This window comes from Camarhynchus parvulus, chromosome Z (assembly GCF_901933205.1).
Source record: "Camarhynchus parvulus chromosome Z, STF_HiC, whole genome shotgun sequence".
Lineage (NCBI taxonomy): Eukaryota > Metazoa > Chordata > Aves > Passeriformes > Thraupidae > Camarhynchus > Camarhynchus parvulus.
This window is the reverse complement of record NC_044601.1, coordinates 48,502,191-48,524,102: the sequence shown is the minus strand read 5'-3', so window position 1 is coordinate 48,524,102 and position 21,912 is coordinate 48,502,191.

The window sequence follows — 21,912 nt, the reverse complement described above, 5'->3', positions numbered from 1 at the left end:
CATCCATATTGGTGTCTGTCAGGACAGCTGCATTAGAACAGAAAATACATGAACCATCTTTACCAATGGCCTCTAAGGAGGGTAGAGTCCATATTCTGGAAACAGGAGAGGGGAGAAATAACCAATGGCTCAACAATGTTCAGTCTTCAGGGAATAATTTAGCAAAGAGTCACACATTCCAGGGGAGATGCGAAAGAAATTCCAGTGAGAAATATTCATCACTAGTAAATAAGGAGGAAGTGAGGCGCTGCTCTGTGTTTGTGATTAAGCACTGCAATCAGTTGCTGTCCTTTGAAGAGCCATTGAGCCTTCTGCACAGACTTGCAGCTTCCCATGAGAGTGCTCAGGGCTGTGAGCACTTTGAGGGCTGTGATCATAGCAGGATACCTTATAAATGGAGGAGACACATTTCTGCATTAAAAGAGGCTGTGTCTCAAGGTATGCCTCTGCCACAGTCACCCATGACAGGTTATACTTGTCAAGTGACACGTTTCTCCTGCACGCTGCCACCATATTGGAGATCTGGTCACATGGAATTTCACTCTTCCCACGTAGGTCATAGGAGATCTGATCTCCAGGTACTCCTGTGAACCTTGTATTGAGCTCAGTCTAAGTGTGGTAGGAGTCAGCTCTCCTTTCTTGTAAAATGGGGGATGGAAATTGCCCTTGTAGAAGAGCAGGACAGAGCATAATATGGAAACAGGTTTCCAAGTCTTTCGGTTCCCAGGCTATATGCTCATCATGGAGAGCAGACCATTGCCTCTTCCTGATGTGAATTCATGTTTTCACTCTGAACTACAGATCTTAGTCCTAGTATAAAGTGTTCTGAAATTAAACAAAAAAATGTATCCAAGTATCATCTGGAATTAGTGCTTCTGCTAAGAGATGGATATATCAGGGTGGTTTAATGACTCATCACTTCTGGGTATAGTTTTCCCCAGCTTAGCAGGAATCAGGTTTAAACCCTACAGTGGCACTGCATATCTCACATTAGGCCCTGGCTTATGGTGCAAGACAAGTCCCAGGCTAGCTGCATTCATTGTGTAGTCACAACTATGATAATTCTTGTCTGTATTGCTTCTAATCTATACAGTTTTGGCTCAATTTGTATTGTTTTACAAGGCACTGGGCACTTTTGCTGTAACAGAATACATGCCAGCATGCAGCTTGTTCACTTTATGTTCTGAACATAACATTGTCCACATGATCTTCACAGTTGGCTGCCACCAACAGCTGTTTTTCTTTATTCATCAGCAGACATACTGAATGCTCTCAGCTGTAATTCACTTTTTCATTCCCAATTGTGAATACTGATACTGCTTTAGAAGATGAGTTTACATTTAGAATGCTGATTTTTACTAGAGCTTGCAGGAGGAGGGGAAAGAAATTCCATTTATTGCAGGACCTATCCTATATGAAGCTGCCTTTTGCCAGAGAATGACAGAAACAGTATGTATTACTTTCTGTAAGGGCTTTAAAATCATCTGCAAACCTGTCACTCCTGGATGCAATTTGATCAAAATCCTATAATATGAGTTTAGTCAGAAAAGTTTTGCCAGTATAATTCTTATTGTAGCTGACAAATTACATTAACAGGCATCAGCTTTTCACATGTTTTGCTTCCTAATACACCTTTTCCTTTTGCCTTCTTCTCTTATCCCATTGCCCCTCCTTTTTTCCTTAACACTTTTATCTGATCTGGCTGACACATGATGCTTCTCAGTGCCACTATTGCTCATATGTTTGTTGTTCTGCTGCAGTGATTTTATGTTCTCCCAACATATGTTAAACTCATGCTCTTGGTACATCAGTGCCAGCAGGAGTCTGAGACAGCAGTGTTTTTAAAATGACATTTCAAACCACCAGGTGACCTAAATACTTGGAGTTTTTAGGCAAAGCCTTTAGGTTAATGTTGCAAATTGTAAAAATGAGTATTTCATTAATGTCTCTACAATGCAAAAGGTTTCTATTTGCCTGATTGTGGGTTTCTGGCTTTGCTTTACCAGCATGTAGAGTTGACATATGTGCACATCTTGTTCAGAGTTGCCCTCTATTCATGCCACAGATGGAGCTCAGATCCTGTGGCTTGGCAGACAGAAGTGGCATGTGGTTTCCCAGAGAAAGGGAAGAAGATCTTATCCCTTGCTCAAACCCAGGTTCTAGGCAAAGAGTAGTCCGAACTTCATGTACCGATAGGAGAGGGAAAAACCAAAGTGGCAAAGGAAAAGACATGTTAATTCTTGGTGTGTTCATCTCATACTAGACTTCATGTTTATCTCTTTTTAAGGCGTTACTTAACTGCATCCATATTTGTTTGTTTGTTCAGGGTTTTTGCAATTTTTTTCCAGAATATTCATTAAACACAGTTCTCACAACACAACTTTTAGCTCTACAATGGATAAATAAGCTTCAGAAAAAAGAAATGTCATATTCAAATACTTCAAATAAACTCCATGCAAGATTTTGTACTCCAAATATGAAATTGGCCAAATAAGAGACCTGTTGAGCTATAGTGTAGTCATTGTCCAGGACTACAATGCTATTTTATAGGAAAGCACTAGGATTTCATTAAAAATATTGATTTGCCTTGTGACTCAGAAAAGACTTAAGAGACAAAGCATAATAGTAACTTCATGCCAACAGGGATTTCTGAAAAATTTTCTGTTGTATATATGCCCCTGCCCAAAGATAACTTGGGCCTGTCTGATAGCATGAGAGACTTTAGATACCAGGAAATAAATTCATTTCCTCTTGTAATACCAGGAGGAATTAGAAGAATTACAACAGGCACTATATGTTTTGGGATATTGTCTGTCTGTGTTAAAAAGATGCTGACTTAAAGAAGGATAACATTGTTTTCTTTCCTGTTTTTTTAGCATGTCTGTCTCCAGATGGGTGAGGTTATTTCACATACAGCTTCTTTCTCAGAGGAACTGGTTTCTAATGAACTGAGGTGAACTGATCCTAGTAGGACTAGCCAATTCAGTATAAAGGAAAGTACCATATTATTTTCATTATGTGCCTTGTCTCATACTTGGCATCTTGGTGAACTAAGTTCAAACATGGAAGATGAAGTGAACTGTAGCCTGCAGCTGCTAATTGAGTAGCCAGAGCAAGCAAAGTACACCTGTAAGATTTCCAGCCATGGAGGCTTAGCAGGAAAAAATGGAAGCTCCTTTTCACTGATGTGTGATCCTGAAGAGGTTTCAGATTCATACTAGGAAGCAGGTGGAATTTTGCTGCAATACAAGTAATGAAAAAGGTAGCAATGCATTTCTTGAGTCTAATAAATAAACAGCACACAGACAAGCTGCAGCTGCAATCTTCAAAGAGATTGGTGTAGCCTAATGTTTCACTTTCCCTGACTTTCCTTCCCCATCTTCACTGATCACTTCTCCAAGATCTCTTTTGGAGGTCTCAGATGTTGTAACTGAGAATAAAAAGTACATATATTGTCTAAATAGCATTAGCCGTTGCCATGCCAATGAGTGGACTATGCTTAACAGCAGTCAATATATAGGTTTGATTGTAACAAATGTCCTGAATCCTCATACCTCCTTAAACCAACCTAGCAGTATTCTATGGAGGAATGACTACATCACTGGACAAGGGAAGGGTTACAGATGTAATTTACTTGGAATTCTGTGAATCTTTTCACATGGTCCAACATCCTTCTTTCTAAGCTGGAGAGAGATGGATTAGATGGATAAAAAATTGGTTGGATGGTTGCATCCAAAGGGGAATGGTTTATGTCTCAGAGACCTGATGGCCACCAGTGACTGTATAGCCAATCAGGGGTCCATACCAAGGTCACTGGTTTTTGATATTTTTATTGATGACATAGACAAAGGAATTGAGTGCACCCTCAGCAAATTTTCAGGTGACACCAAGCTTAATGGTCCAGTTGACACCCTTGAAAAATTGGATGCCATCCAGGGGTAATCTGAGTGAGCTCAAGACATGGGTACATGGAATTCTCATGAGGTTTAACAAGGCCAAATGCAAGTTGCTGCACCTGGGTCAGAGCAGCCCTGGTACCAGCACAGGCTGGGGATGGATGCCCAGAAGGATTTGGGGGTGCTGGTGGGTGAGAGGCTGGACATGAGCCAGCCATGGGCACTCCCAGCCCAGAGAGCCACACGTGTCCTGGGCTGCATCCAGAGCAGTGTGGGCAGCAGGGCCAGGGAGGGGATTCTGCCCCTCTGCTCTGCTCTGCTGAGAGCCCACCTGCAGTGCTGCATCAGCTCTGGGCTCCCAGCACAGGAAGGACAGGGACCTGCTGGAGGGAGTCCAGAGGAGGCCACAGAGATGATCAGAGGGATGGAGCACCTCTCTTACAAGGAAAGGCTAAGAGAATTGGGATTGTACAGCCTAGAAAACAGAAAGCTTAGGGGTGATGTAATTTTGGCCTTCCAGCATCTGAAGGGACCCTACAGGAAAGATGGAGAGCAATTTTTACAAGAGCATGTAGTGACAGAACAAGGGGAAATGGGTTCAAACATCATTAGATTTGAAGTTAGAAAGAAATTATTTTCTGTGAGGTTGGTGGGGCACTGGAACAGGTTGCCCAGAGAAAAGTCATGGATGCCCCATCCCTAGGAGTGTTCAAGGCCAGGCTGGACGGCGCTCCAAGCAATCTGTTCTAGCAGCAGGTATCTTTGCCTGTGTGAGACATATTGGAACTGGATGATCTTTATGGTCCCTTCCAACTCAAGTCATTCTATGATTCTATGATTAAGCTAACCTGGACTTACCCGATCACATAGCCCACAGCTGCTGTCTCTCCAAGCTAGCCAAAAGATGAAAAGTAGAGCAGCCAGAGAGAGCCTGATAAGAGCAGGAAGAGCTTTCCCTGGGGTGAGCTTCCCTCTCATTCCTGCAAACCAGCACAAACTGGCAGAGAGAACCAGGAGGTGAGGGTAAGGAAGACTGATGGAGAAGTAACATAACCATGTTACTGTTCAGAGAAATACTGAGAATACTGTTTACTTGGGCATTCTTACAAATTGCCAACATTCCTTTTTTCCTTTAGACATGCATGGAGGAAGGCGAAGAGATAAATAAACACACAAGTTGACTAAATATAAAATAATTATTCTTACAGTTTTCTGTTTCTTCATACGAGTAAGATTTCTTCCACTTTTGCAGCACTTGAAATGATCTAATAAGATCAGAACATGCTTCTGTGCTAAAATGGGGACAATGTCATCACATATTGAGATATTTTTAACAGAATCATAGAATATGCTGAGTATCACACCATGGGCTTGAGAGAGTTGTTAAGTGCTTCTTGAACTCCATCAAACTGTTGCTGTGACCACTTCCCTGGGGAGCCTCTTCCAGTACAAAACCTTTTCCTGATATCCATCCTAAACCTCACCTGACTCTCCTTCATGCCTTTTCCTCAAGTCCAGTCGCTGGTCATGAGAATGAAGCATCAGGACCTGCCCCTCAGCTTCCCCTTGTGAGGATGTTGAATACCACCATGAGGTCTCCACTCACTCTCCTCTTCTCCAGGCTGAACAGACCAAGCAACCTCAGTCTCTCCTCATATGGTTTCCCCTCAAGGCCCTTCACCATTTTCATTGCTGTGCTTTGGACATTCTCCAATAGCTTTAAATCTGTCTTATACTGGCCAAAACTGCCCCCTGGACCAGGGTGAGGCCACCCCAGAGCAGAGCAGAGCAGGACAATCCCCTCCCTTGCCTGGCTGGTGATGCTGTCCCTGATGCCCCACAGGACACAGGTGGCCCTCCTGGCTGCCAGGGCACTGCTGGCTCATGTTCAGCTTTCTGGGGACTGGGATATCCAGCTCCCTTTCCATGGTGCTGCTCTCCAGCCTCTCATTCCCCAGTCTGTCTGTACATCCAGGGTTGCCCCATCCCAGGTGCAGAATCCAGCACTTGTCCTTGTTAAACTTCTTGTGATTGCTGAATCCTGTTTCGCTCCAGGGTGAAACAGTTCTTCAAATGGCACAACTGTACAAACAGAGACAATGAGGGACTGGAATGGTCTCAGGAGTTAATTTAGTCTTTCATCCTAGTCCAACAGGCAGAAACAATCACATTTGCATTATTTGACAGCTGCTTGTCTAACCTGTTTTTGGAAAATTCTTGAAGATGGGAACCTGTGACCTCCCAGTCAATGCAGTTGCCTGCCTCTCTCTCTTTACAGGCAGAGGAAAAGAAAGCACCACTCTCATCCTAAATCTCCTTCCCTGCAGTTTAAGTATTTCACTTGCTGTGAGCTTTCTGATGGATCTGGAGAATGGTGTATTAGGAGTACTGTGCAGTAATCTTTTATAGAGCAGCTGGAGACAGTAATCCTGTATTATCTGCAGCCTAAAATGTCTCCACCTGAGTCTTTAACACAATACTTATTCTTAGTGATGATCTCCTTAATTTCATATATTTTGTCATGGGCAATTTACAGAATGATACTCACAAAAGGAATAGAACATGTGCAGGGGGAAATCTATAAAGCACCTATACCAGCAGATGTTCCTGGTACAGGTCTGTCCCCTGCTACCTATCTGTGCCAAGACTGACCTGGAATTTCCCGAAGAAACACTTGGCTGTGGGAAGAGTAGGCTTGGCAGGAGCAGTAGAGGATTCCTGACCGACCAGTTCTTTGACTCAACAAGGCAGATGATAATTATATTGCTGCTCAAGCTAACAGTGTGTGCATATGCAAAGAATTCTGTTCATTATCAAAAGACACAATCATGACACTGATTACTACCTGGTTATTGTGAAATATACCATGAGACATTTTATGGGAACTATGGGGTGAATGGAGTGCATACAACCTTTGGAAAAAAACAATAGAAATGTGCAGCACAAAGGGACCTTTTATAGTTGTTAATAGAGATGTCTGCTCCTTAAGTGCAGACAGAAGAGTGGGGACAAGCTCTCTTCCTCCCCTAAAACAAAGGGTTGAGAAGCCCTGTAAGTATCCATGTTATGCCTTGTCTTGGAATCTGAGCCAGCTTCCACAAAGGAAAAAGACAGTGTTAAATAAGTAACCAGCTTAATAAATGCGAGTGGGAAATAGAGATGGCATATAAACAGCAATAAAGCAGAGCTGGGAAATGAGCTAAAAACATCTATTCTAACTGGAAACATAAATCAAATGCTATATAACAAAGGTTCTCTGTAAGAATTTGTTTATGGCTGAAGGCTCCAGAGATCCAAAGCCGGTGTGAGGCTGACCCAGAGATGCTCCACAGAAGTTTGTCAGCCTGTTTCAGTGACTTACTGGGAAACTGGCTCTGAGACCAATGTACTTGAATCTTTCCATTTGAAGGGAAGGATAACAACAGAAAAGTAGTTTAGCATTTATGAAGAAGGAATAGAAAGCAAAAAGCTTGATTTCTTCTAAGTTTAAGAAAAAATGAAATGCTGACACCAATATCCACAAAACAGTTAAAATGTAACAGAGGCGTGGAGCTGTTCACCCACCAGAAAAAAAAAATTAGTGTCAGCACTTAAGTCATCTTCCCTGCCCACTCTTTCACCACCAATCTCTGTTCCTGCTTTTCTGGTGTCCTTGAGATTTTGGCCATTTCAGTGGTCTGAAGTTTTGACTATTTGGACTATATTTTTTTTCTGCTTTTGAGCTAGGTTGCATAAAACTTAACCATAGCAGTAGATAAAAGACCTGAAAGCCCGTCTCACCCAGCCCAAGGCCTTCAGCTGATCTCAGCTGCAGCAGTGCTACTATTCAGCTATCCCCTTTTGGCTAAGGTGCTTCTCTGTAGATGTTCTGGTACTTGCCAAGACTGCTCAAACATTTTGAAGAAAGAGTAAAAAACTTATTTCTTTACTGACCCCTCCAAATAATCAGTGACTTGAAGTCAGCAGCTGCTAAGAAGAACAAGACTCCTATGTTTATATGAAGAGTGCAGAGCTTGTGACAAGTTCCTGTGTCAGCATTTTCCCCTGGAAATAGCAACATTGTCACTGCTGTTTAGTTTTGCCACCTTAATGTAAGAATGGACATTATCAATGCAGGAGGCTGTAGGAAAATACCCAATCAGGGCAAGGCAATCTCAAATAAAGAAGCAGTGGGAGAGATGGGACCTCTAAAGAATCACCACTGGCAGAGGCAAAAAAGTGCACAGAAAAAGAACATTGAATACTTTTCAGAAGTGGAAATATCTCACTTTGCTTCCATGGCAACAATGCCTATGTAAACCCCAGATGAATGATGAGTACAGAAAAGCAAGTGACAAGTTGCCTTATTGGCTGGTTCCAATTTTTATCATGGCATAAGAGATAGATTTCTGAGGAAAAGTGAGAGAAACCCAAGAGAATAACTAATAGGTTTGTTGGTGTTGATCTAGAGCATCTAGTCATGAATCCACATCTGCATGGAGAGGAATGCTCAGGTATACCTACAGCAGTGATTTGCCAACCTGAATCAATTTATCCAGCTGCAGTTGCTGCTGTTCCCTTCCCCTCTAGTACTTTGCTGCAGTCAAAGCTGAGGAGGCAAAGTTTTATGTGTCTGGATTGAATTGTATTTCTTTGTAGAAAACAATGCTCACAGTAAGAGTGGACAAAACCCAGCCCCCTGGAGGAGAGGCTAAACCAACCATTATCTATTTCATTGAAACCCCCTTGAAAAGTCTATGTGTCTATGACAGTGTTTTGTGAAGTTCATAATCTTCTTTCTATTCACTAGCTTATTTTAAATGAATTAATCTTATTTGCAGAGAAGAGAGCTGGACCAGACTCACTTCCCTGCGCTGGCGTTAAAGATGTGAAGAGAAAGCTTCCTACCCTTTTATGGACCTTGAATTATTATCTGTTACTGATTTTTTTTTTTCATTTAGGCAGTGATGAAGTTGCAATAAGTAGCCAAGAACAATTTAGGGAGACTCCAGGGCCTTGGAAGGATTCATTAAGGAATCATGAACATGAGAAATGTTCTTTTCTTTCCTTCCACTTGAAGGGAAAGATGGAGGAAGAAACATGAAGGCCCAAGCAGGATTAATACTGGACTCTAAGGCTGATGTCACTGGCAGAAGTTGTTCTTTTTTACCATGAGTTAGTCTACATGACACCAAGCCTGCTGGCAACATATGGGGTATGCCTTTCCCAAAAGGAGAAAAGGATCTTTGTGGAGGGGTTGGCAGGGTGAACACCAACTATATGAAATTTAACTAAGGCAGTACTGGATTCTCCACCTAGGGTGAGGTACCTGATTTATAAAAGTGGAGGGAGGAGAGCAGGCCCTGCAGAAAGAGATCTGGTGGTTTGGGTTGATAGCAAGTTGAATATGGGCCAGCAGTGTGCCGTGGCAGAAAAGAAGGCTATCTGTGTGCTGGTGAGCATCAGGCACAGCAGCATTGCTGTGGGGTTACTGTACCACTCTGCAGTGCCCTGATGTGGCCTCGCCTCAGGTCCTGTGTGCAGTTTTGGGTGCCTCCAAAAGGACATCAAACTATTAGAGTGCATCTGGGGGAGGCTGTCTGCTGTCAGGTCTCAAGGGCAAAACTTGGGATGAGTGGCTGCTCAGCTTGGAGAGGGCTGGGGGTGACCTCAGGGCAGCCTGCAGCTTCCTCAAGGGGGAAAGCAGAGGAGCTGGTGCTGATTCCCTGTCTCTGTGGCTGCTGACAGGGCCCGAGCAGATGGAATGAAACTGCATCAGGAGAAGCTCACACTGGGCATTATTGAAAGGCTCTTCACTGAAACAGGCTGCCCAGGGAGTGTCACAGCTGCATGCCTGTCAGAGCTCATTTGTATGACACTTTGGGTTATATGGTTAAGATTTTAGGTAGCCCTTTGAGGAGCAGGGAGTTGGACTCAGTGATCCATATTGGGCAGTTACCTCTACAGCTGCCTTGGAGGACACAGAACAAAAATGGTTGCTGGCGTTCAGCTTGCTCCAGACCAAATTTTGGTCAAGTGGAGCTCAACCATAGCTGGACTGAAGATGCTGAGCCTTGTCCTTCAGTAATCAGCCCAGCCAGTGGAGATGCTATGGCCAGGAGCACAGAAAAGAAATGCAGAGATCATGGATCTGTGTGACTTCAAATTCCTTTGCATCAATTTATTAAAAAGCACAAGAGAATTAAATTGATGGCAGCAAATACAGAGCATAAAAATATCATATATAAACTAACCATTTGTAATTGTTTCAGTTTCAGCTCACAAGAATTGCTTAAAAGCTGCTTTGACTGAATGTGCAGAGTTTTCACCACGCAGTTTAACACAATTACAAATCTTTTACCTCTGTTCAAAACCCCATGTCTCACAAATATCTCCAGGATGCTTTGCTTTCTTTCAGACTGACAGACTCTTGGAAACTGCATCACTTGTGGCCAATTGACCAGCACACCCTTGTATCTGCTTCTCTTTTTCCCAAGTTTTGGAGTTTAGAAAAAATGATTAAAAATTATTATTTCCTATTCCTTGACAGTTTGTGGTTTGCTATCCTAACTACATTTAAGCAGCATAACTTGTTCATCAGGAACAAAAAAATTGCTGTGATTTGTTGCCTTCTTGTAATTAGACCCTTCTGCATTTTTGTTTGTTTTCTAGTCTCCTCATTGTGATACACTTAAAATGCAGAATAGACTTCTTCCTCATTAGCTTCACAATGTTTTCAAACACATAACTGAGGCTTTTTTTATTCACGATACTAAATTAGTTCCATCATATACTTTTGCAAAGAAAAGAAAAATAAAAAAGAAAATATATTTGGAAATTTAAAATAGTTCATAACAAACTTTGAATAATCTCACAACTATTCTGTGAACATGCCAGCTAAAGAGCTGTTCTAAATCAGTCCACAGTTCTGCTTAGTCCCCTGATTTGTTTCTAATACCACTGAATGCTTATAAAAGTGCAAAGCATGGACCCAGTGACCCAGACCTCCTGAGAAAAAGATTGCACGGGGTTTGGTTGATGCTTCCTTTGCCTAATACCTTTTCACTCTCTTTATGCTTTTTGACAGATTATCTTCTGACAATGCATTTCAGGGTTTGACTTTGAGCTGACTGTAAGGGGATTTGCTCTGGGGTTTTTGTTCTTCCTTTGTGTCTCTCAGCACTCGTGCTAAGACCCACAATGAATTAAGAGATCCCTATTCTTCTCTGATATTTCAGAGGCCTCTGTTACATCACCTATGTGCAAATTTTTTTCCAGGGTGGAAATCCCTTAATATAAGCCCTTTTCATGTGCAAGCCACTCCTCAACTCTCATCACCTCACCTTCCTTCCTCCCACTGGGTGCATTCCCATGGGCAGTGAGGTCGAGCCGAGTGGTGTGCCAGGAGAGCAGCCTGCACCTTTGTGCCCAGCCTGCCCCACTCCAAATAAAGCTCTTTTCCAGAAGGGCCTGAGGGGCTGGGTGCACATATGGCTCTGAGCAGCGGGACAGCTGGATGCTGGAAAGGGCCATTGCTGAGGCATATGCTCTTTTGATGTCCTTCCATGCTTTGTGGGTCCGAGGCATAGCAGCACCACATCTGTGCTGCAGAAGCCCAGCGCCTCCGTGATGTGTTGTGGCACCCACAGCTGTGAAGAGCTGCAGGCACCAGGGCAGGATGCCCTCCAGGGCAATGCATGTTCCACTCCTGCCCAAGCACCTCCTTCGAGTCCCTGGTAATGGGACACCCAGGGTCCTTGCACGCTTGGGGTCCCTACTGTCCACAGTACAACCTCTCTGATTTTTCTGGAAATCCTCCAGACCAACAGACAACAACAGGAGCCCTGTTTGCTTTCCACAACAACCAAGCCCATCCCTTAGAAGTGACAGACAAAAGCAAAGTGTTGGCTTATCTCGGAGAAGGAAAAGCACATTTCTCTACTGCTTCATGCAGGTGCCTTGGAAATAAATGGGTGCTTCTCAAAAGCTGGGGAAATTGCTACTGGACACATCTCTGTCTCTTTGGCTCCAGCCCAGTACTGTCCCTGGCCAGGGACAGAGAGTTTGGAATGAGCCAACATTTCTGGCAGTCAGGGGTTTCTCTGTGTAGCTTCCAAGCCCTGCAACACACTTTGCAGCCTGACCACAGCATAGTTGTTTTCTGTTCTGCGTCTATTTTTGTAGTAGACAAGAACAGAGAGATGGCCCTGCCACCATACAGACAGGTTCCAGTACCACCTGACCAGGCCGTATCAGCATCTAGTCCTTGTTGTGCTGTAGTATTGCCTCAGCCCCAGCAAGCTTTGGGCAGAACAGGACTGTGAGGTTGCAGAAACAGCCCTTGACCCCCTTGACCTCTCTGCTCTATTATTAGGTGAGATTTTAAAAGCTTGCTTTGTTATATGTGCATTATGATCCAGGTAAGTCTGCATTGAGTTTTCCTTTCTCCTCCTCTCTCTTTTATCATTACCTGTCATGTTTACAACAGACTAGGAAAAATAAATTGAGCCTTTCAGAGCTGAATATTCTGAACTGTGTTTTAAAGAAGGAACTATGTAAACCAGCCTTATGTGTGTGCAATTTTCAAATTATTCACCAAAGTCCAAGCTACAAAGTCACTGAGACATGCAAGCACCGCAGATGTGGTCTCTCTCCCGTCCGGCTCTGACAGCATAATATGCAACCAGCTGTAGTTAATAAAAAACAGCATGCCAGTGTTGCTGGGAGATGCAAAAGAAAAGGTGTAGTCTAAGAAAAAAAAAACCAAAAAGCCCTTATGCATTTATTGACAATGAGATTACTTGCCAGTTATTTCTTTTTTTAATTTGCTGTGTGATGAAGCAGCCATACATTTTAACATTTTAAAAATTTCCCTTAAAAGCAACATGAAAATACATTGAGCAAAACAACATTTACAAAATAAGAGATTAAAAGCAATTGATAACCAAGGATCAGGATCCATGTTCTATTTAAAGCAGCACTTCCATTATTATTCACACATTATCACATGAGAATTGAGCTGATATGAACACATTTTCAGGCCAAGTGGCTTGATGTTGAGAGAGAGAGACAGAGAGAGAGACATTACTAAACAGCCAGGAAGTGTCCTTTGTAGTTCTAAACACAAACACATTTATGAGCTGAAAGTGTGTTTCAGATTGTATTACAAAGTGGGATTCCATATGGCAGATGAGGTCCAGACCTAGGATGACTCAGGAAGTCAAGATGAAAAGATCAGCACAGTTTCTCGAACAGGACTGATGGTTTCTGATGCACCCTCAGCTTCATGGTTCGAACAGGCAGACTTATAAACTGGCAGAACTTGAGACACCTCTTGCAGTAGCTGGAAATCATGACTACATTTTTCAAAGATTTACGTTCTAGTATAAAAACATATACAACAGTCCAACTCCTAGTAAGGTGTTTTTTATGTGGGATTTTATATAGGGAATAGACAATAGGACATCTGATGGATTACAGCTGTAAAATGTCTCTGTAGAAAACTGGTAATAAAAAAGGCCAGAAAATAGGCATGGACCAAACTTATTTTTATGAGACTTAGGAGTTTCAAAGCAACTTTTTAAACGGTCCTTTTAGGTGTAAAGAAAGCAGTAAAATTACCTCTTTCACATATATGAAAAATAGGTCAAAAATTGCTGCCCAAACTGGAAATTACTTGTATTTACTCCTTGCTATCTCGCTAACTTTGACAGTTGTTTTTCCTTCCTTTACTTGCTGAAGCAAAATCTGACTTCTGTGCTACACCTCTGCAGTAATGGCACCTGGAGGAAACTGTGCATCCCTCTGAAAGTCCTCTGTGGTGGGCTCTGGAGTGGAACTTCAGCCCCAGAAATGTCAGCTGTGCAGCTCGAGAGGAGAGGCCCACCTGTCCCAGAGGAAGGGACGCTCCTGGACCTGCCCTCCTCTGCCCACAGCAGCATGCCTTCCTGGGCTGGCCAGCAGATTGGTGAACACCTTGAAGCTGGCTATTGGTGAATGACAAAGTACTTTATTTGGGGGTATTGAGTGGGAAAAAACATGGTTCTTTTAGTTCTAGTCATTCTTGTAGATTCCTGGATTTGTGTCATTTGGGGTCATAAATTAATTTCAGAGGTGGAAGAATGTAAAGGCACCACTGTTTGCCCACAGAGGGTCTGATCTCTGCCTCTTTTTTCACAGGGGTCTCTGTGCACAAAAGATTCTCCCCAGGTTTCTCTCTGGGGTTAACCGGCAATGTTAACCACATCAAGAGTGTAAGAAAGGATCTAAAAGTGATCAGCCTTTACAAACGTGTCTAAGTGAAGCCAGGAAGAGATGTCAGACAACCGAACCAAACAGCAAACAAAGGTGGGCCTGTGGAAGGTGTGTTTGACAGCAGGGCTGTTCTCTGCTGCCCTCAGAATGCTAGTGAACCATGGCAAGGATCAGTCTGAACTTGAGTGACGTCTTTGGGTGGCTCTGCAGCGTAACTGTAGGCTGCATTGCCTTCTCCATGCAGTATTTAGGATAAAGACGGCTCTCTGGAAGAGTGCTTTCCTGAGCCATTCAGGTATTTTCCCGTGCTCAGCATGGGCGCAGTGTTCCCTCCATGGCACTCAGGGCAAGGCTGTGCGAGTCTGAGGCGCAGAGAGCTGTGCCAGGACCCACATGTTGGGCAATGCCGCCTGTGGCTTCAGGCACAGCCCAGGCAGCGCCTCAGCCCTGGGAAGGTGTGCTCCCCCAGCCCCCCACAGCCTCAGCAGCAGACCCTGGCCAGGCCCCTGCTGCCCCGCTCCTGCCCCAAACTTGCTGTTTTCTGCTGTACACAGGAACAGTGGGGCGTGGTGGCTGAGCTCCAGGGGTGCTGGAGCAAAACCTCAACCAGCTCAGCCAGCAGGCTTTGAGGGGGCAGTGCAAAACGCCTCAGAAAGAAAGGGGAAGTCATGTACAGGTCAGCAGAGCAAACAAAGAAACAAATGAGCACAGACATTAGAACTTATGCCCACTCAGTGAGCCAACAGATGGATGCAGACAGGGAGGCAAACTCCAAGAGCCTGTAGGATGCCTGAGCCGAAGAAAAGCAGAGGAAAAGGAGCTCAGGGGAAGCCACCAGCCCATCTGGAGAAGATCAAGCTCTCATAAAAACCTCAGGGAGTAGAGTCAGCTCTTGGTGAACTTGTTTAAGCTTTGACTATAGTACATCCAAAAAAAAAAAGTTTGGCCCTTGGTAAAGGGAGGAGGTGACTGGCTGGCAGCCCAAAACCCAAGAGAACCACTGTGTCTCACCTGTCTTTTGTGAATCCATAGTACTCCCCAGAAGATCCCTCGGTCAAGATGATTTTACCAGCATGGATGTGCAATGATGAGTGCCTGCTTTTCTGCTTCACCATATGTAATCAAGATGGGGATAGTAATAGCTTGAATTTTAGGGAAGTTTTAAAATATCTAAACATCTGTATTTTTACAGTTGCCTGTTGCCCTTGACTTTGTGACTTTAAAACTAAGCTTTAAGATTCATCAGAATATGTCTCTGTGTGTTCATAAAGTTTCTGATGCCCAAAAAAAAAAAAAAAATTTACTGACTGTCACTGAAGAGCCCAAAACTGAGTCTGTCAGGATGAAAAGAAAATGTATTTTGCTTTCTCTCATTTTCACAGCTGTTGCTTAATTTCATATTACTCCTGGCATTTTAGCTGGGGATCAAGATATCCAAAACCCATTCTTCATTTTTCATTCAGTTCCACAAATTATATGTGCACTACATCACAGTCAGCTTTGAGTTCCCTTTCCAATCAGCTTGATTAAGACACTTCTGCGTGAGCTCTCTTCCACACTGCTCAGCTTGGGCACACCCCTGGTGTGCAAACCATCACAGAAACACCGGGCTGGTGGAAGAGAGTGACAAAAGGAAATCCTCAGTCCACAGAGGACTGAGCTGCAGTTACCACCTTGCGCAAGCCTTTTCCTCCTCCCCAGGTATGGTGTTTACATGAACAAGGGGAGGAGAAAATCAAGGGAAGGGAGCAGCAAAATGGAAGAATCTGACACTAAAGCAGTGGAGTTTTTGTAGAATTAGGATGTCAGAGAGACATCTGAAGCCTTCAGCATGCCAAAAGCTATCTTCCTACCTACAACTGTGTGTGTGCCCCTGTGAGTGTGTGAGGTCTGGGAATCACAGAGAATGTTAACATCTCTTCCAGTGTTGCATTTGGACAAGCCCAGTGAATGCTTCCCATTTCCTTTCCAGGTCTGCATTCCTGCCTAGGGCTGAGGGACACACTCTCATGTCAGCTTTAGCAAAGGGAGAAGGAGGTAGGGGAACATGGTCTCAAATTTGGCACAGTTCCTTTGTGTGAAAAAGGGTATCCATCATTTCAATGTGCTGTTCTTTTCACATACATTTTAAATATCCCTTTTTCTGTCTTGTTTCCTGTCTGAAACAGGGCCAGATCTTCAGCTAAAGTGGATTTAAAGAGCTCTCTGACTCTGACAAAGCTACTAAAATATCCGTTTGTGTCTCTAGGCTCTTAATTACCAACTTCTTCTGTGTTTCCCCAAGATACACAGATTCACAGTACAAGGAAAATGCCACTGGGAAACCTGGCCATTGCGGTGGTGGTTTTTGTTTAACTGCAGCCTGACCTGGGAACACTGTAATTACAGTGTTTTAATGTAACAACCGTGTAATGATGTGCAGGCAAAGCAGCAACAGACAAAAGACAGACTGAGGAGGGGGGAAATGCCCATGCTCTGGGGCTGTGGTGTTTGAGCAGACAAAGACATGGACCGTGTTTTGTCCCCTTCATTGTCTGTAAGTGCCTGGTCCTGTTCAACATAGCTACAAAGCTGCTGACACATCCTGAAGGTGCTCAGGGTCTCGATGCAGAGGGAGTCACTGGCAGGTGAGGCTTAAAAAGGTCACGGTGGTTGTGCAAGAGATGTGCCTGCATGCTCAGGGTGCCATGCTGACTCCCATCCTGTGGCTGGAGGGGGGGTCAGGCAGCCAGAGTGGGCACAAAGAACACGGTCCTGCGAGCAGATGGGCTCTAGCGCCCTCCAAGGGGTGGCTTTTACCTCCTAATGTCTGAGAAATTTGCCATCAGTGGATATCCTTTCTAGGTTTTGCCCCAAGGGATTTCTTCTCAAATCAATATCAGAGGCTGCTAATTCGTCTCATTCATCTAAGACTCAACAAGATAAATTCTCCTCTAAGATTCAATGAAATTAATTTCAATGAGATTAATTTATTGTTTGCAGTCTGTGAACGAGATAGGATCTGAAAAACTACATTTTTTACCGTTTTTTGCGGTTTTGGGTTTTTTGGGGTTTTTTTGTTTGTTTTTTGTTTGTTTGTTTGGTTGGTTTGGTTTAGTTTGGTTTAGTTTTTTTTTTTTTTTTTTACAAGGGCAGAAATAGCTTCTGGCTTTTTGTTTAACTTGGCTATACATTATTTGATCTTATTTATTTTATTTATTACCTGTGTATAGTGTTACTCTGTATTGAATAAAGGAAGCACCTTGTTGGGTTTCCATTTTTATTTCCATTTCCCTTTTAGCAGACAGACAGGGCTCAGCAGGAAGCTGTGACCAGTGTAATCAGTGCTGTAGATGAAAGAGTGTCCCCAAAAAGGGATTAAAGAGAAAATTTCTGTCATGGTAACCATTAGTACAGGAAGTCTGGACAGCTGAGATGGCGGAGTATTTTGAAACCAGATTAGGAAAGAGGTGTAGCTTTTGACACTGATGCCCATGTGTGGGTGGTAATTAAGGGGAGGAAGGGCTAGCTGGAGGGTGATGGCCACATGGAGTCTTTGCAGAGAGGTTCTTCAGTTTCATCTGGTGGATGAGGACATCTATTGTTGCAAGTTTGGGTTTGGTTGAGCAAGTAAAAGTTCAGCTAAACCAATCCAGAAAGATTTCCCAGAATCTTTCTGGATACCCAGAAACACTCTCCTCAGCTTTACTTTCCCCTATCCTCATTAAAGAAATAGAAAACACAAAAGACATCACAGTGCAAACCTAACCTTCCCAGACAAGCCATACGTATCTTGTTATCTGAAAAACTGTCTATTATGGTTTGCATGAAGTCTATACATTAATCCAGTCACTCAGATCTTTGTCTAGAACTTGTCAAAATTTGATACTCTCACAGTTTGCTGTAGGCATCAAGACTATTAAATTGAAATTTTTCTTATCACAGAAACCTTAAAGCCTAATTTTGTAGAAAAGAATTGGCATAGACATAAGTAGATGCCATTACCTGAATTTTTAACCAGTATGTGAAGTACTCTCTATGGAAATTATTCCCTTTCCCTTTATCCTGAAAAGTAGCACAAAATGCACACTGCCCACATATTTGAGCAAGACAGGCATCCAAATCGCTATTCAAAGCTAGGTCAAAGGTGAATCTCAAAAATCTAAATCCAAAGCCGGATTTGCACAGCTCTAAATTTAATTCACTACAACAGCAAATGCTCTCAAGGGCTCAGACATCTTGAATGCACTGCTGTAGATTTGAACTCCAGGGCACCAGACTATTTTCCCAGAGTTCTTCAGCAGCAGCAGTAAATCTTGACTCTGATAAGTTGTGCATCTTTGTCATTTTTTTAACTATAAAATTAGTCTTTTTGAGGGAGAGACTTTGCAATGCTGTGATTGGAGTAAAGGGGTTCACGTTTAGCTGGCCATGTAATAATCTGTGCAGGTGTTATAAAAGTGGAGGGGAGACCTCAGGAAAAGCCATCACAGTCAGGGACCAGTAGCAGTTGCACATTTCTGATCCCCTCATTGCTCTGCCTGCATACAAAGGAAATGGGACCCCTGCTAGGAAGATTGCAGCTGCAGGCAGAACTGTGGCTCAGACAGAAGGTCCGAGCATGAACTTTTGGCATGAGAAAACGATCATGTATGAAAATCCTGGACTGCTCAACAAGCAGAAGGTCCAGAGCTCATACACTGGGGAATATTGCTACAGATGTCAGTCACAAAGGAATCTCTGGGGGTAGATGAGAGATTATCTTATTTTTTTCCCATCAAATGCTGCATTCAGTAGGGATGGTCAAAATCAGATCTTCTCAGACATGCCAGGTTTGGTACTCCATCTGGACAAGAAGCCAAAATAGAACCTTATTGATGGAATTGGAAGTGACAAAACAGCAGTATATTTTGTGCAAACTCTTGAGCTAAATGAAATTATTCAGAATATCTGACACAAAACATCCCTGGTTTCATTATAAATTTTCTTTGAATCTGTGACGTCAAGTGAGTGAGCCTTGGCTCATTCACATAATTATGCATGGTTCTTCCTGAAGGCTGAGAACTGTCTTAGCACAAGCCTGGCCATAGAAGAAAGGCAGTGCAAGGTACACTTTGGATCTTGCCATAACTTCACTCCTCCCCCATCCCCAAACAGGGGGAAAGCCATCCTAAACCATCCTTCCTCACACCAGCTCCCACAGCTGCCAGAGAGAAGAGATGTAGCTTTGATTTTGGCCTTTGCTGGCATTTCTGCAATGATGGTTGCTCAGAAAATTGCATTATATATTATAAATATTGTTATAAATAGTATAATAATTGATGCTCAGGAAAATCTACCTGATTTCTTATGAAATATTAAAGTTACCAGGACATCACTGCCTAGGTGGAAGCAATTGCATTTTGCACTTTGCATTTGTGGTTCACAAAGCATAAAATTATTGTATTGATCCAGTCTCAAGCAAAAATGCCCTACTTTGACTTATTTACTCCCAGGCAGGGAGCAGGCAGGGAAAATCTCATAAGAACCTACCCCTTCTGTTCTGTAGGTGGGCAGAACAGGTGGCTTTCCCCAAAAGGAGCTCTGAGTGCAGAAAAACCATATTTATTGTAAAAATCAGATACCCTGTCTTCATGATCTTTGAACTACTGAACATGTGGCATGCTGCTGATGTCTGTATAAAACTGGAGGAGGTAGGAATTGGGTAAGAATAAGTCTAGGAAAAAACATAACACTAATTTCTGGAAGGCCTGTATGTGCCCATGATAGCCCTTCTCATGGATGTGGAACCAGCCTTCCACCGGGATGTTCTCATAACCAATCGTTAGAAAATCTGGGGTGCTCATTTTGTGGTGCTGCAAGATAATGCTCTGTGTGAGTCATGGAAGAGTGGATAACAAACACAGTGGGTTTTCCTAGTATTAATGGTCAACAACCTACTGATATTGCAGCTCACAGTTAAGAGCACTACCGTTTTATCATGCAAAAAACTTATTGGAACTCCTGTTCCAGTAAGAGTCTTTTCTTGATAATTTTCAATTACATGTTCTTGATAGCCACCTAATTTCATTATTATTCTTCAGTGAAGTGTTTTAATTTTCTTTTCTTCTTGTCTTGAAGGGACCAAGGAAATTTGCAACTGTCTTTTGATTTTTGGAAATATTACTCTCCGCAGAAAAAATAGTCAGTTGTAATTATGTCTTTGTTGTAACATGCTGAGTTTTTGTTCTTTTGTTCTCTTCAGACTTCTCTCTCGTGTGTTGATTTTGATACTCCCAGACTTTAAGAGAACTAAATTTCTTTAAATATTTGTGTTGGAGGAAGTATTTGAATCCAAACTGTAAGAGGGGAAAACCAGAGAAATTTAAAAATACAATAAATGCCTCCAAGGGGCAAGTGAACAGCCTTGAGATACTCAAAGAACTGTGGTTTTCTGTGTTTACATGAGAAACTGCATGTCCAGTAGTTTGTAAACAGTGCAGATTTTTCTTCTGCAGTCCAAAGGGCGAATAGATAAATGATGAGAGGCTTTGAAATTTGGGATAATGAAAAGTAACTGATATACAAGGGCCTCTAAAAGGAGAAATGGATGACTTTCAGATGATTTTTTAGTCACACTCTATTGATTAAAGTAGCAACATCATGGGGCTCATGCACACACACTCCTTCACCTAACACTGAATTTGGTAAAAAATTTTGTTTGGGAGCACAAAACTGACCTCACCTCTGTGGCTGCTGAGCAAAGACATCTGCTGCAACTTGTGGCAAAGCTTTCAAGCATCCTCATTTTGCAGAAAAGCTTATTGTCTGCATGCAGGCAGGGTGTGGTGGTGTTCCACCACATACACAGTGAGCTGTTTTGGGTTGTGGAACACACTGAAGCCATGGGAATGAGTTTCTCTCAACTGTTGTAAGAGAAAATCAAACAACTCAGCACTTTGGAAGCTGACTCTTCAACTCCTATGATATTTTGCCCCCCTGGCTATCACTGAGGAGGAGCAGGGATGTCTGTGAGATCCTGGGATCTCCCATTCAGTTGCTGCAGAGGAGCCCTAGACTTGGTTCCCCACAGTCATGGGGAGGAGGAAGGGGCACTGAAGTTAAACACTGGCAGGAGGCTGAGGGTGGACAACATGGGTGAGAGGTGTGTGAGCTCTGGGACAAAAGGACATATGACACAAGGACATGTGACCTGCTGCATGGTCAAAAGAGAAATTTCCACATTCCTAGCTTTCTGGTCCCTTGTTCTCCCCGCTCCCTCCTACTAGATGTACCATGAAGCTCAACTCACACTGAGCTCCGGGAGGACTGGGCTTGAAGTGGAGGAGGTTCCGGAAAGGAAATGTCAGCTCTCAGGCTTTCTTGCATGGACACACTCCAGCCTTCTGCCCCATGGGACCATGGGGCATCACTGGCAGAACATCTTCCACTGCATCACTTCTGATTTTGGTCACCATGCGTGTATCTCAAATCTTCCCAGATGCCTTTGGAAGTGCCATCTGGCCTGCCTGATATTTTTAACCAAAGCCCAATCATTTCTATCATAAGAATTTGTAGGATCATGCTAAAGAATTTTCCATGTTTATATTGTAGTGCTCTTCATTTCAGGCAGAACACTGATGACCAAAATTAGCATGAGATTGCTGGCCCTTATCTCCCCAAGCCTCCAGAAGGCACTAGGTCTCATCTTGAAGAGTCAGTACCCCCAGGTATGGTGAGAAAGGCTGCAGCCAGCTCTGAACAGGAGAGACAACACTGCCTGTGACCACCAACATCCAGAATAACCCACTGGGTGCATTGCAAA